This window comes from Lissotriton helveticus, chromosome 1_1 (genome assembly GCF_964261635.1).
Source record: "Lissotriton helveticus chromosome 1_1, aLisHel1.1, whole genome shotgun sequence".
In the NCBI taxonomy this organism is placed as follows: Eukaryota; Metazoa; Chordata; class Amphibia; order Caudata; family Salamandridae; genus Lissotriton; species Lissotriton helveticus.
The window spans coordinates 121,359,920-121,375,754 of NC_136057.1; the positions used below are offsets into that span (position 1 = coordinate 121,359,920).

General features: G+C 45.3%; 1 protein-coding gene across 2 annotated transcripts in view; it reads right to left on the minus strand.

The window, feature by feature from the left end:
• LOC144768135 (uncharacterized) overlaps nucleotides 1-15,835 on the minus strand; it is a 48,176-nt gene that overhangs the window by 24,515 nt on the left and 7,826 nt on the right. For both annotated transcript variants that reach the window (XM_078651567.1, XM_078651575.1), the window contains exon 4: nucleotides 4,156-4,225. The gene's annotated coding sequence lies outside the window, so the exon portion shown is untranslated. The remainder of the gene's footprint in view (nucleotides 1-4,155; nucleotides 4,226-15,835) is intronic.

The following is a 15,835-nucleotide window of genomic DNA, read 5'->3' on the forward strand; positions in this document are numbered from 1 at the left end:
AGCGCCACATAGTGGCTGCACTCAATGCAACATACACTCCAAATACCACTCAGTGCCACATAATTACACTCTACTGAATGCAACACACACTCCACACAATACCACTCAGTGCCACATAATTACACTCTAATTACACTCTACTGAATACAACATATACTCCAGACAATACCACTCAGTGTCACATAATTGTATGCTACATAATTACACTGCGCTCAACGCAACATACACTCCATATACCACTCAGTGCCACATAATTACACACCACATAATTACACTGCACTCAATGCAACATACACTCCAAATACCACTCAGTGCCACATATTTACACGCCACATAATTGCACTGCACTCAATGCAACATACACTCCAAATACCACTCACTGTCACATAATTACACTGCACTCAATGCAGCATACACTCCAAATACCACTCAGTACCACATAATTACACTGCACTCAATGCAACATACACTCCAAATACCACTCAGTGCCACATAATTACACACCACATAATTACACTGCACTCAATGCAACATACACTCCAAATACCACTCAGTGCCACATAGTTATATGCAACATAATTACACTGCACTCAGTGCAACATACACTCCAAATACCACTCAGTGCCACATAATTACACACCACATAATTACACTCTACTGAATGCAACACACACTCCACACAATACCACTCTGTGCCACATAATTATAAGCTACATAATCAGACTGCACTCAATGCAACATACACTACAAACAATACAACTCAGTGCCACATAATTACACGCCACACAATTACACTCTACAGAATACAACATACACTCATCATAATATCACTCAGTACCACATACTTACACGCAACAGAATTACATTCTACTCAATGCAACATACACTCCAAATACCACTCAGTGCCACATAATTACACTGCACTCAATGCAACATACACTCCAAATACCACTCAGTGCCACATAATTACACGCCACATAATTACACTGCACTCAATGCAACATATACTCCAAGTACCACTCAGTGCCACATAATTACACTTTAATAAATGCAACACACACACCACACAATACCACTCAGTGCCACATAATTATATGCTAAATAATTACAATGCAACATACACCCTAAACAATACCACTCAGTGCCACATGATTACACGCCACACAATTACACTTTACTAAATACAACATACCCTCCTCATGATACCACTCAGTACCACATAATTATATGCTACATAATTACAATGCAACATACACTCCAAACAATACCACCTAGTGCCACATAATTACACACCACACAATTACACTCTACTAAATACAACATACACTCCTCATAATACCACTCAGTGCCACATAATTATATGCTACATAATTACACTGCGCTCAACGCAACATACACTCCAAATACCACTCAGTGCCACATAATTACATGCCACATAATTACCCTGCACTCAATGCAACATACACTCCAAATACCACTCAGTGCCACATAATTATATGCTACATAATTACATTGCGCTCAACACAACATATACTCCAAATACCACTTAGTGCCATATACTTACATGTCACATAATTACACTGCACTCAATGCAACATACCCTCCAAATACCACTCAGTGCCACATATGTATATGCTAAATTTGTATACTACGCTCAACGCAATATACACTCCAAATACCACTCAGTGCCACATAATTACACGCCACATATTTACACTGCACTCAATGCAACATATACTCCAGATACCACTCAGTGCCACATAATTACATGCCACATAATTACACTCTACTGAATGCAACACTCCACACAATACCACTCAGTGCCACATAATTATATGCTAAATAATTACAATGCAACATACACCCTAAACAATACCACTCAGTGCCACATGATTACACGCCACACAATTACACTTTACTAAATACAACATACCCTCCTCATGATACCACTCAGTACCACATAATTATATGCTACATATTTACACTGCGCTCAACGCAACATACACTCCAAATACCACTGAGTGCCACATAATTACACGCCACATAATTACTCTATCTCCCTCACTCTATCTATCTATAGCCCTCACTCTATCTATCGCCCTCACTCTATCTGTCGCCCTCAGTCTATCCATTGCCCTCACTCTATCGCCCTCACTCTATCAATCTATCGCCCTTACTCTAACTGACGCCCTCTATCGCCCTCGCTCTATCTATTTATCTATCTATCTATCTATTTCTCTATCTATCACTCTATCTGTCTATCTATCACACTCACTATCTATTGCCATCACTCTATCTATCTATCGATCGCCCTCACTCTATCTGTCTATCTATCTATCGCCCTCACTCTGTCTATCTAGCGCCCTCACTCTATCTATCTATCGCCCACTCTATCTATCTATCTATTACCGTCCCTCTATTGCCCTCCCTCTATCGCCCTGCCTCTATCTAACGCCCTCACTCTATCTATCGCACTCACTCTATCTATCTATCGCATCACCACAGTATCACCCAGCACCACCACAGCATCACTCAGGGGCACCACAACATCATTATGCGCTACCACTGCATCACTGGACGCCACAGCATCACTCGTCGCCACCATAACATCTCTCAGCACCACCACAGGTTCAATCTGTGCAACCATTCAACAGCAACTGGTTCAAATATGTTCTATCAATGTTTCAAGCTTTATCACATATGTCACAAAAATATGTTAATATTTCACTTCTGTTCTTGAATTTTCGTCACAATAAAATACACTTAACATAATCTTCACAAAAGGTATTTACAAAAGTTTAAGCTACTGCCATTATAAATTATTAACTAAAATTAAAAGGCATTGTTATTTGTAATATCAATACATCTAAGTCATGTAAATACAACATATATTGCATTACAAATGCTATAGGTGTCACATTTGCGAAAGTTATAACTATTAGCATTGTAAATGACAAAGCTATTAGTTTTGCTATTTTCAAAACAAACACATAAATAAAACATTTGTCATTTAAAATACAAATAGGTCAAACTTTCCTAATGCGAGACCTATTGTATTGCAAGTGCTTTTTGGCTTTGCAACCCTACTGTAAATAAAAATAAAAATAAAACTGTATGTGTAAAGCGCAAACTACTCAACCTTACGACTCTCAAGGCAATGGGGGCCGTCGTGGCAATTAAGTCAACTATTGCCAAGAGTCTCATGGTGCTGAGCTGAGCTGCCGCCAGAGCCCGGGATCGATCCGTGAACCCTGTGCTCCGAAGTCAGCTGCCCTGGCCGCTGCACCACACCTCTTCACCATTCGACGAGATGGCATTGACTACTCATTTGAGGTCTGTCATAGAAAAGGGTCTGATAACAGCAATAGGGACTTTCTTTTGCGCATCCCTCATTTCCACAAAAGGGAAACATCTGGGGGTGAGGTGTGTCAGGTAGTCCCTGTGGTAGACGATGGGATAGAGGATAAGGAGTGCCATGCCATCCCTTCATATATTTCTCCCCTCCTATATTCACAGTCCCCTTTTACCAGTTGTCCTCTTTGCTGTCATCAAGAAGTGGAGAGAGGGGAATTGGCAGGTGGCCCCTTAAGCCGGAGCTGAGGACGGACATCAGAGGATACACGCTTCAAGAAGGTGGGGGCAGAGAGCGCGTCAGGTTGGTCAATAGATGGTCCAGCTACACACAGCACGGGAACGCGAGGCAGAAAAACCAGCGGGGGAAGACCGGAGGGACGGAGAAGACCTAACAGCCTTCCGAGAGAGAAAACCGGAGCCCAGGGGAGGTAACAGCTTGTCGGCGAGTGGAACACCCGAACCTGGTGGAGGAGGGAAAGCCGAAACAGATGGAGACCAGACCTCAATGAAGGACGCAGAGTCACCACGCCACGGCCCCGGAGGGACGTGGCTCTTCCAGGTGCGTGGGCGTCTACAGGCTTTTGGAAAGGGGCTGAGTCAAAGAGGGACGGGAGGGGAGGCTGAGGGGTGAAAGGGACCCAGGAAAAAGGAAATATGTGAGACAGAAAAGAAAGACAAGAGCAGAAATCATCGGCTACTCTTCTTCTTTTGGTTGCTCCAACCCCCTCCCTTCACATATATGCAGCAATTATTTATCCCTCACATCCTCCTTTGATTAAATCATAAAGCAAAAACACTTACCTGAGTCTTTACCTTCTGTCCGAGAGACGACCGCGGCCGAGGCTCACCTAAGGGACTGAAGAGGAAGACCCTGTGGGAAAGAAGAATATAACAGAGACAATCAATCATTGTGATTTCCTGTAATACTGATAACAAAGTGCATACCAAGAAATTATTCAATGCAGTGTGCTCCCTCTTGACCGACTCTTTTACAACGGGGAGCTACATACTTTCCCTACAGGGAATGGGAGACAGAAACACAGAGACCAACAGACACACACACGGGAAAGCATAGTAGGAAAATGCTACATACAGTTTTTATATGCTTGCATATGTACATTATTTTAGAAAGATGGTGGAACTATTGATTTTGTTCAATGTGCTTATTTTGCTAATTACTTTTATCTGCTTCTATTATCATTGCAGCACATAAATTCTATACAAGAATTTGGATGGTTCAATACATAATGAAAATGCTAATGTTATATTATTTTAATTTGATTTCGCACAAGAATTACCACTAAGCAGAAACTCCTTCAAGGAGAAATTTAGGATTAGTATGTAGTACCACTCTATCTTTGTGAAGTTGAAAGAAAGGCTCTTGTATAGTTAATGCCTGAAGTTCCTCAACTCTCCTTAGTGAGGTTATCGTTATGGGGAAAGCAACTTTCCATGATAGGAATTGTAACTGACATTTGTGCATTGGTTCAAAAGGCGGGCCCTTTAGCCTTGTAAGGACTATGTTTAAGTTCCACTCTGGAGCAGGGTGAATACTTGGTGGTATAACCCTTTTTAATACTTCCATGAAGGCTTTAATCACTGGTACTCTGAAGAGAGATAGGTGTTGTCTATTTTGCAAGTATGCAGCTACGACTCCCAGGTGTAAATAAATGGATGTGTAAGTTAATCCACATTGCTGTAAATGCAACCAATAACAAATTATGTTCTGCACAAAAGCATCAAGATGATTGATGTTGTTGTTACAAAAGGCAACCAAATGTTTCCATTTGCTGCATAACATGCTCTAGTAGTAGGCTTTCTAGCTTCCTTGAGAATATTCATACAGTCTGGTGGTATTTGTAAATAACCAAACTCTATGACTTCAGGAGCCAAATCGCTAGGTTGAGATCTCTGGGAATTGGATGTCTGATTTCTCAATGGCTCTGAGTGAGGAGACAAGGTGTGAGATGTAGCTTTTGATGTGGAACCACTGATGGGTTGAGAGTACCAAGGTTGACGAGAACATGTGGAGGCAAATAAGATCAGTGAGGGACATTTGTCTGAGCTTCCGAACTAGTAAAGGAATTAGCAGGAGAGGCAGAAAAGCGTAAGTAAATATCCCTGACCAAATCGTCCATAGGCATTGCCTTTGGATGCTGGGTGTGGGAATCTGGATGCAGAGTTTGGGCATTTTGCGTTGTGCACTGTGGCAAACAGATCTATCTGAGGAAAACCTCATTTTTGAACGTAGGGAAGAAGAACTTGGGGATGAAGTTTCCACTCGTGGACTTGCTGCATGTGTCTGCTGAGCAGGTCTGCAATCTGATGGTCTTCTCCTGGGAGGTGTTCTGCTAGGAGACAGCTGGAGAGATTGAGTCCCTCCCTGTTTCTGTAGGTAGTACATTGCTGTCGTGTTGTCAATGCAAATTAAGGCAGTCTTGCCTACAAGTTGGGTGAGAAAAGCTGAGTGCCAGGAACACTGCTAGAAGGTCCAGGTAGTTGATGTGGAGACGTTTGTGTTTGTCCGACCGCAGACCCTGGACTCTGTAATGTTGAAGATGGGCACCCCAACCGGTTAACGATGTGTCTGTGGAATCAGGTCTATGAAAGGCTGTCCTTTTGCTAAGTTTTGAGGGTTCCACCACTGCAGCGAGCGATGGTTGCGGCGGTCTACCAACACAAGATCGGTTAATAGACCCTGGGCCAGATGTACGACCCTTTCATTTTGCGCCTCGCAATTTGCGACTTATTGTGAGGCGCTAAATGAAATGTACAGTAGTTGTTATTACACTGATTTGCGATTCCCAATGGGCTTGTAAATTGCGAGGCTCATTAATATTAATGAGCCTCTCGCAATTTGTGAGCCCATTGGGAATGCCAGCCCTACCACGGATGGTGGCCTGCTGGGCTCAACAGACCACCACGTCTGGGACTGCTGTTTAATTAAGCAGCTTTTTTTTTTTAAATGCAGCCCGTTTTTCTTAAAGGAAAACGGGATGCATTTAATTTTTAGAAAGTGAAACGTTTTCGTTTCTTTCTTTAAGGGCAGGCAGTAGTCCCTGGGACCACTGCCTGTTCTTAAAAAATATTTTTAGACACAGTCACAAAGTGGAAGGGGACCCATTCGAAATTGCGACTGCATTACCACCCTCTTCAAGAGGGTGGTAGTTTGCGAATGTTTTGCGACCTCAATTGTGGTCGCAAAACATTCACACATAGCATTGCGGACGCAATTAGGAAGGGAATGCCCCTTCCTAACTGTGACTCTCAATTCCTAAATAGCGAGTCGCAAATAAACTGCGACTCGCTATTTTGGAATTGTACATGGCCTACAGTGATTTTGCATGTGTAAACGGGTTCACAAACCCGTTTGCGCATGCAAAATAACGTTGTACATCTGGTCACCTGTGATTGATTCCACTAACTCGCTAGACATTGAGGACGCATGTGAAGCCTTGCATGAGGTACGATTGCAACGCAGGATGCCATCATTCCCGGCAGATGCATGAAGACTTTGGCTGGTAATGATTGGATGAGTTGAAATTGTAATAGTGTGGCCTGGATATTGTGAATCCTGGCTATATTAGGAGTGGCTAGAGCATTGAGAGTGTTGATGGAAGCTCCCAGATAAGATTGCACTTGTGCCGGACACAGATGAGATTTTTGTGCAATTATTGTAAAACCAAACTGGTGAAGTAGATGTACTATTGTCTGATTGTGTAGTGTCCTTGGTGAGAGGGAGGATGACCTGGATGTCGTGGACGTTGGATACTATACTGAGTCCGTACTGTTTGATGATGGTGACGAGGAGGGCCATGTAGATGTTGAAGAGCGTGGGGCTGAGCGACGATCCTTGTGGTACTCCGCAATTGATTTCTGTGGGTTCGGAGAGGAAGGGTGGCAGCCTGATTCTTTGGGTTCAGCCGGTGAGGAAGGAGCGGATCCAGTCAAGGGCGGTTCCCTGTATGCCGGCGTTGTAAAGTCTGCCGGTGAGGGTGCAGTGGGAGACGGTGTTGAATGCCGCACAGAGATCGAGTAGGATCAGAGCTGGAGTGTGCCCTTGGTTGAGGAGGGTGTGGATGTTGTCTATGGCAGCGAGTACAAAAAACAAGACAGCTTGAGACAGTTATTCCCATGCGGACTCACTAGAAAAACATAGAATATTAACAAATAGCTTGACAATGGGGATGGCTCCCTCACTAGAAGACTGTACAATTTGAGGTATAGTTTTTGCTGCAGTATATATCAGAACACATGGTACTCCTTCATTGGCTGGTTTGATAGAAGTGCTTAAACCGATCCAGAATGTACGGGGTAGTACCTGCCCTGGACTTGGGAATAAAACTGATGGGCAATTTTGCAACGGTGTCCTCCATAATGTTAATTAACATAAAGAGGGAAGCAGCAGCGTTGGCTATATGCCAGCGTTTAAGGATTTGGCTCCTGCATAGCAGGAGCGCAAATTTCCTATAATTATCGAAGAAAAATAAGCTACGCTGGATAGAGATAATTTGAGTGCCAGACCTGGTAAACCACAATTGAAGAGTTATTCTGCAAATGATAACTCTAAACAAGCACCTGACTTTTCAACAACGAAGTAGAAGGAGAATAAGAAAAACAAATATAAAATAAACTACAGGGTGGGTCTCCTACACGGGAAGCTACTGAAAAAAACTACAATCTGCTTAACTGCGATAACATTAGACCACCTAAGAGGTATCAGGATACTGATATATGTTCATCTCGTTCCTTTCAGGAGTTATCCGAAAAGCATTTGGAGAGAGGTGGACGGTCAAAGCCCAGATCGGAGGAGAACGTGAAACCGAAGGATCCCAATGCTCATCTGACTACATCATTAAACAGGAAGTTAAACCTTCCAAACCTCAATTAAAAAAGAAGAAAGTAGCTGGACTTACGGTCAGGGATGCCCCGCATATTCAGGACACTGCTTCTGAGCAGGGAATGGGCAGTGACCATGCTAAAAAGAGCAACAGAAGTCACAATAGTTCACCAGAACCTGATGGATTGTCTGGTGGGAGTAGCGCCGAGTGAGTACTTCACGGTCGAGACACCCGATACTAGGTTAAGCGTCCCCCATCTTTTATACGAAATACAACTTCTATTGGAGGGGGAGGTACCTAGAAACATTAATTTTCTCTTTTGGGAGGACTTCACTAAAGGTTAAGAATATTCTTTTGGCTAAAAAGGATTGTCGACCTGATTTCGACCTTGTTCAAGAATCGGTTATACACTTGTATGCCAAGGAGTGGGCACTAGCACTAGCTCCTGCGTTACACTGCAACCAGGAGGGTGGTTTCCCTTACCATGAAGTACCACTGATGACCATTCCATAACCTCAAAGATAATACCCCATTAAGCATGAAGCTAAAAAACAAGTTAGGGAAATCCTCCAAGAACTTGAGTACCGAGGTGTAATAAAAAATTGCACCTCATCAATGAATAATCCCTTGTTTCCTGTGATAAAATACGATTATTCATATAGTCTAGTGTTAAACTACAGAAACTTGAACACAGAAAGTCGCACATTTGTAGTACAAAATTCACATAGTGTCGCACTAATAAACAACATTGTGCGGAAAAAATACAAAACCAAACTTGATATCTCAAATGGATTTTTCTGCCAAAATATATCGCCTGGAAGCAGGTATTTGACCACATTTTTATTTATTTATTTTATTTATGTATAAAGTTTAATATAGCTCGAACAAGATCCCGAAGGATATCAGAGCGCTTTACAATAGGCAGAAAGAAAGAACAAGGGGGTAGTATAAACATCAATTTGGAAACAGCACCCAAAAATGGAGGATAACACAGTAAACAGGTGTACGCATGTGAAAAAATAAATAAAATAACGTAGGAGATGATCCATTGTAGCTGGAGGTACCATGGTGATAAGAACAAAGTCAGACGAATTAGGTGTGCCTCCTCCCCTTACGGTAAGAATTTGCTCATTAGGAATCTTTTGGCTTCCAATTTGAACGCTGCATACTTCATGTTCAGAATCAAAGATGGAATGAGGAACAGCGTGCTTAACTTCCTTCAGCAAAGAAGAGGAAGGACTGCGATGGTTTATGTGTTATATAGCTTATCGGACTGCTACTGGATTGGACTATTGGTTCATGGGAGTTGTAGTATTGTTGCTGTGTTGTTTTTACTTTTACCTTTGAACTTGCTATTAATAAGATATGCATAATCCTCGCCTCCGCATCCTTAATAGAACTGAAACTTTCCTTCGTGCTAACTAGGAAATTTTTCAATCCTCAGCACTGAACCCTGTTCTCAGGTTAAGGGGGAACTCGATCGTTAACTGCGTATGGGCAGATTTCACTCATCCTCACTTAGCATGCGCAGGAGATTCACCCCCCATTGCACATGCGTAGTAGATTCTACTTGTCTCGCTACGCAGGTGCATCAGATTCTGAGGAAAGACACACCCTCCCATAGCGGCACACGCAGGGTCTTGAGCTTCATTAAATCCCCACAGCTTGTGTGTGTGATTTGTGGCATTAATTCAGCAGTGATGAGCTGGGTCGCCCCGTGCATGGGCTCAGATGAGGGGCCCACCCTCTTCTTGCGGCCCTTCCGCAGAGGCTTCTTTCCTCTTGTGTTATCGTGCTTAGGAAGGAGGAGAGATGTGCCATCTGAGTTCAAGAAAGGCTCCGGTACAAGAGACATGCTGCTGGATCCTGGATAAATGTGAAAGCAGCAGCACTAATTTCTATCTTTTGGGGGTGGAGTTGGGGGGAGGTGAGGCAGGCACTGACTTGGAAAGAGTATAATTCTGGTGGGCACCAGGCAGTATAAGTCACTTATTCCTGGTCTTTCAGGAACTGGTCCTTCTCGGTCTGGTCCCACAGGCTCTCCTTGTCCTCCATGGCGCTGGTACTTGTACACTTGGCCGTCATGGTTCTTTTTTATTTACTGTATTTATAGAGTGCAACACTCATCCCTAGAGGGATATCACAACACTAGTCGTCCAGCTGGAACTCATTCTAGTCTCACTAATCCAGATCCTTGGTTTTCCTAGATCAGGTCCTCAAGGCCTGGTCCCAACCTTTAACATCTGGATATCAAGATATTGATCCATATGTTCTTGCTTTTTCTCCTGATCCTAGTCCTCAAGTTCCCACTGGTCCTGCTGTCGCTGCAGCTCGTTCTTGAGGTCAAAGTGCTTCCGGGTCATGTCCTAGCATTCTTTGTCCTCCTCGTCTTTGTTCTTGTAGCCGAGACTTCTGGTTCTTGTCTTCGCGGGTTACGGCTCCCTCTGTCTTCTCAGTCCTGCATACCCTTGTTGTCCTGGTCCCTTATCCTCCTGGCGTAGTCGCTGGCCAACTGACTCCAGGCCTCATGATCCAAATGCTAAATGTCATGACTCGCTCCCTGCTCTGTTTTGCCCACCACCATTGTGCTGAATTGTGAGACTCTCCAGTGTTCTAATAAGCTTCTGGACCTTCCCATCTATGCATATCTTGACCTACAGCCATTTTGATGCTATTTGGAAATTCCCATCCATTCATAATCCATGCCGGGTTTTGAGAAGCCAGTCTCTCTGATCATGCTTGAAACTCCATTACCTGTAATGCCCTGCTCACTACTCCCTCTCCACCCCTGCAGGCCAAGCATGGGTGGAGGAATACAGCACATCTGTAGCTTGCAACTGTTAGGCTGCTCACACCTGCTGCATGTGAATACTATGAGCTCTTTGAAGCCCAAGCTCCCTTCAGTCCAGTGTTGGTCACTGTAGCTGTGTTCCTGCGAGGCCGACCCTTGTTTCTTGAGCTTTTGTTATCATTGTTTCCAGAGTTCCTGAGCTATACCTATTCCTTGCTTTCTGAGCTATAGCGATTCCTTGTTACTGAACTAGCACTGCTTTCACGGCTATCTTCACTCCTGAGCCTTAGCTACTTCTGGTTTGCTTGATTCCTAAACAAGTACTGATTAGTGCACCCTTGCAGCCTCCCTACTGTATTTCCCTTTTGCCAGTCCTTGCTTACCCTCCCATTACCTTTGTTCCCGTTCCAAGTTTGCTGTCTTCCTGTGCCTACTGTCTTGCTACTGGTTTCCCCTGTATGTTTGTTACCTGCTTTCTGCCAAGTGTGCAATTTCTTTCCCCTTATTTTCCTGTAGCTTGATTCCTTGATTTCTGAGATAGTTAATTCCTTGTTCCTTGAACTAACACTGCCTTCAGTGCTACCTTCTTTTCTTGATTCCTGAACCAGTACAATTTAGTGCACCCTTATAGTCTCTCTCCTTTTGTATTTATCTATTCCGAGCTCCTGCCTTTTTTTTATTTACCTCTTATTCCAGTTCCTACCTTCTTGTCTTCCTGTTCCTTTAGTCTTAGCTACCTGTATCCGAGTGGTTTTCGTTTTTTACTTTCTGCCAAGTGTGTCCTTTGTTTTCAATTATATCCTGTTAAGCACTCCTCTTTGCTAACTCTTTGTCTATTGTGGCTGTATATTTAGTTCTTCACCCTTGCTGTTACCATCTTGCGGGTTCCGGTTTGATCGCCAGGATCTGTGGGCACAGCTGACAACCCTGATGTGTTTCTTGTTATTTTTGAATATTGTGTTTTAGTTAAATTTCTATTGTCATTATAGGTATTTGCTCCACAGACCCTGTCTTTTCATGTATATCCTATATGAAGTTTGAAGTTTATTGACTTGTATAGCGCTGAATCACCCATGAGCGTATCTCGGTGCTTAAGACAGTGGGGAATACCAGAAACGAAGGAAAGATTAAAAGAGATGGTTTTTTAACATCTTTCTGAACTGAGCCAGAGTAAGTCCAGAGCGCAGGTGTGAGGGTAAATTATTCCAGCATGCCGGAGCAAGATGAGAGAATGCTTTCCCACCACTATGTGCCTTTTTGACTCAGATGCTCAGAGCATGACCTAAGAGTTCATGCCGGGGTGTAAGCAGAGGGTTTAATTGCAAAATACGAAGGGCCTTGACCATTGAGGACTTTGTGAATAATACAGCCTATTTTGAATGTTACCCTTTTTCCTATAGAGAGCCAATGGAGTTGGTTCAGGAGAGGTGCAGAGGGTGTTCTAGCTGGGGCGTTGACAGTAAGTCGGGCAGAAGTATTCTGCACCACCTGAAGTCTTTTTATGGCAGATTGATTAGCTGAGAATAGGAGGGCATTGCAGTAGTCAAATCTACTAAGCAACGAGGCCTGCATCAAAGTTCTCTTAGTAGAAGAGGGTAGAAGGGGAAAAATCCTTCACAGGAGGCCAAGAATGTAAAAGCAAGATCCTGAAGTAGTGTTAGCGTGAGTATCAAAGGTAAGTTTGTGATCCATCCTGACACCTAGGTTCTTAACCACTTCTTTAGGGGTAGGGGCAGTACCCAGCTCTTCCGGCCACCAGGTACGCGACCAGTAAGTGGCAGCTCCTCCAAACAACATAATTTCAGATTTGCCCGAATGAAGTTGTAAATAGTTAGCATGCATCCAGGCAGCGATGGCTTTCATGCCTTCAGAGAACATCCGTTCGATGTTAGGTGTGTTCTTATCAAATATAAGTAGGAGCTGGGTGTCGTCTGCATACAAAATGGGAGTAAATCCCAAGGATCTCATAAGTCTGGCCAGAGGGGTGACATAAATATTAAAGAGGGTCGGGCTCAAGCAGGAGCCCTGCGGGACCCCCTTGCTGACCGTGGTAGTTGTAGACCTAGTTTCCACAGAAAAATATTTTTGGATTTGCTAATAAGTATGGTGTTGTTTGACAAATCTTATTGAAATTCTCCCAGAAAAAAAGTCTATACAGGTCAGCTCCTATCCTGGAAGTTTGGGGGTGATTCGTCAAGCGGGGGCTGAGAAAAAAAGGGGATCCCAAAACGTGTTTTCTCCATGTTAATTTCCATAGGAAATGTTGGGGGTGGGTGGGGCGGAGCTAGCTGCGAAGCAAGATGGCAGCTGCTTGAGCGAGCTCCTCGCCTGAGCCCAAGCAATCCTTAAGAAACCATCCTTTTTTTTCCGGCTGAACCCGCACCGACACATGCCGAGGGCTGTTGGGGGCACCGGGACAGCGGAGACAGAAACCGGGAGGAAAATCGAAACCCCGGAGCCCACGAACCTGATTGGAAGTCCGGGGGCCTAGTGACGGCAATGCGAGGCCGAAGCCCCGGCCTCGCGTAAAACGGGACCCGCGACGCAGATCACGGACGTCAGCCACGTTACATGGTGAGTCCCACCCGCAATACTCGCCGAACCGCGCTGTGCTGTCCTGGGCCGCGGCAGACATCGAGAGCGCAGGGGCTGAGACTTTCCGCATCGTGACCCGTCCTGGGGGGGGGGGGGGTGAGGGCCGCACGGACACTGGGAAAGGCCCGGAAGACGACCGTGAAGCAAGGCCCGAAGACTTTGAGGCTGGAGCCCCCTGGCACGGCGCCCCACCCCACCCCCGCTAAATAATTCTGCTGCGAGGACCTCGATGCGGGCTGGATCGGGCCTAGACCTGGCCCCCCAGACTCTGGGTGGCGGGCCGCGATCCGGCTGGTCATCATGATGATCTGGCTGGCGTGGTGCGAGACGAGGAGGCCCTGAGCACCTGGAAAAGGGGGACACTTTGACCATACTGCGGTGGAAAGCTTGTAAGCAGCGGCTGGATCGGTGACGCGCCGAGGGACCAACGGCCTGCCGTGAAAAAGACGACACGGGCTACTACTCTCGACAGGTCCCTGGGCCTGGGACAGACACCGAGCCGGCAACATACCTTACCGGGGGTATTTGGCGGATGCACTGAGGCAGAGCTGTGGGGCGAACCTAGCCCAGGCGAGCATCTGCGGTCCGGCGCTGAAACAGAAAGACCAAGGCGCTCGACAACCTTACGCTGACCGCGCACCAGCGCCACTGCACTGACCTTCACCTAGAAACGCCCCCGGTCGGCACACCTACTCTCTAAGCACCCACCTACACAGAGACCACCTGAACTGACCCACTATAATCAATACCGGTAGAGTAATGGGGAAACCGGACCGTAACCAGCCTAAGATAACTTTTGACAAGGCCAGAAAACAACAGGATAACACCACGGAAGCGCAGGCCCCGCTCCCGCTCATGTCCTCAGAGGCAGGAGCTATCACAAATGACGCCACACAAACTATGTTTCACACCATACAGACCTCACTAACAAACATAGACGGGAAAATCGACTCTTTAACCGACAGGGTTGATAGAATGTCGGAACGCTTAGATAAGCACACAGAGCGCTTGGATATGGCGGAACGACGAATCTCAGAGGCTGAAGATTCACAGGTGCAAAAGGAGGTGAAACAAACGAGAATAGAGAAACAGCTGGTGGCCATGGCGTCAAAGACGGAAGATTTGGAAGCCAGGTCCAGGAGGAGCAACATCCGCCTGATGGAAGTTTCTGAGACCACGAACACGGGCCCAATGGAACACTATGTTGAGAAACTGCTAATCACTATGTTAGGACAGGACACCTTTTCGGAGGTGTTCATCGTGGAAAGAGCGCATAGAAGTCTCGGGTCCAGGCAGCGGCCCACCTTAGCTGAGTTACTAAATTACAGAGACCGCGACGCGGCGTTGCGGAAAGCCAGGGAACAAGGCACGCTAACCCATGAAGGGATGAACTTCTCACTCTATCCCGACTTTACCGCTGCAGTGCAAGAAGCGCGGAAAAAGTTCATGGATGTAAAGCAGAAACTTCGAGTACTCAACGTACCCTACGCAATGCTATATCTGGCAAGGCTCAAAATCACTGCCGAGGGCAGAACTCGGATCTTCAATGACACAGCGGAGGTGCAGAGATTCCTGAAACAAAAGGGGAAGCAGAGCGTGAGGAGAAGATCATCAAGAAGCGAACAAGGAGAACAACCCGCAATGTCAGACATGGAATAGCTTGGACTAAGGCTGAATGGAACCTGCGGGGGGCTGGGATCATGGACATGATTCAAGAATCGGCAGACGCTGGACACTGGTGCTTAACATACAGGACTACAACAGACAGCGCTCCCAGATAAGTGGGCATTTGCTAGATGTCTTGCCAGACATGATGGCTGCCAGTAAATGTGGTGGGATCGATCTTAGAAATGTAATGTTGTTCCCAACGGCTTCACATATAAGATTGAAAGTAACGTGCGTGGGTGAGCTGATAACATGACGCGGCGGGCTCAGACTCATGTAACTGAGGTTACTGGAAATGGGTAGGCAGCTCTGACCCCCACGCCTGAACCACACAGTTTTATTGCATTATGTTATTTCTTTGTTCTTTTCTATAAAGTTGGCTATGGGACAGGATGATGTCCGTTGTAAGGGATGTCTTCACTAGGTTTGGGGTGGTGGAGTGGGTTGGGGGGATATGGGGAAAACGGAAAACTCTGACCGGCAAATTGAACACTGACACACCTGTGGCTGGCATCCTCCGACAGCAAACACATAGGGGGCTGACATTAGACTTTGACATACAAGATGGGAGGTCCATCTAAGGATTGTA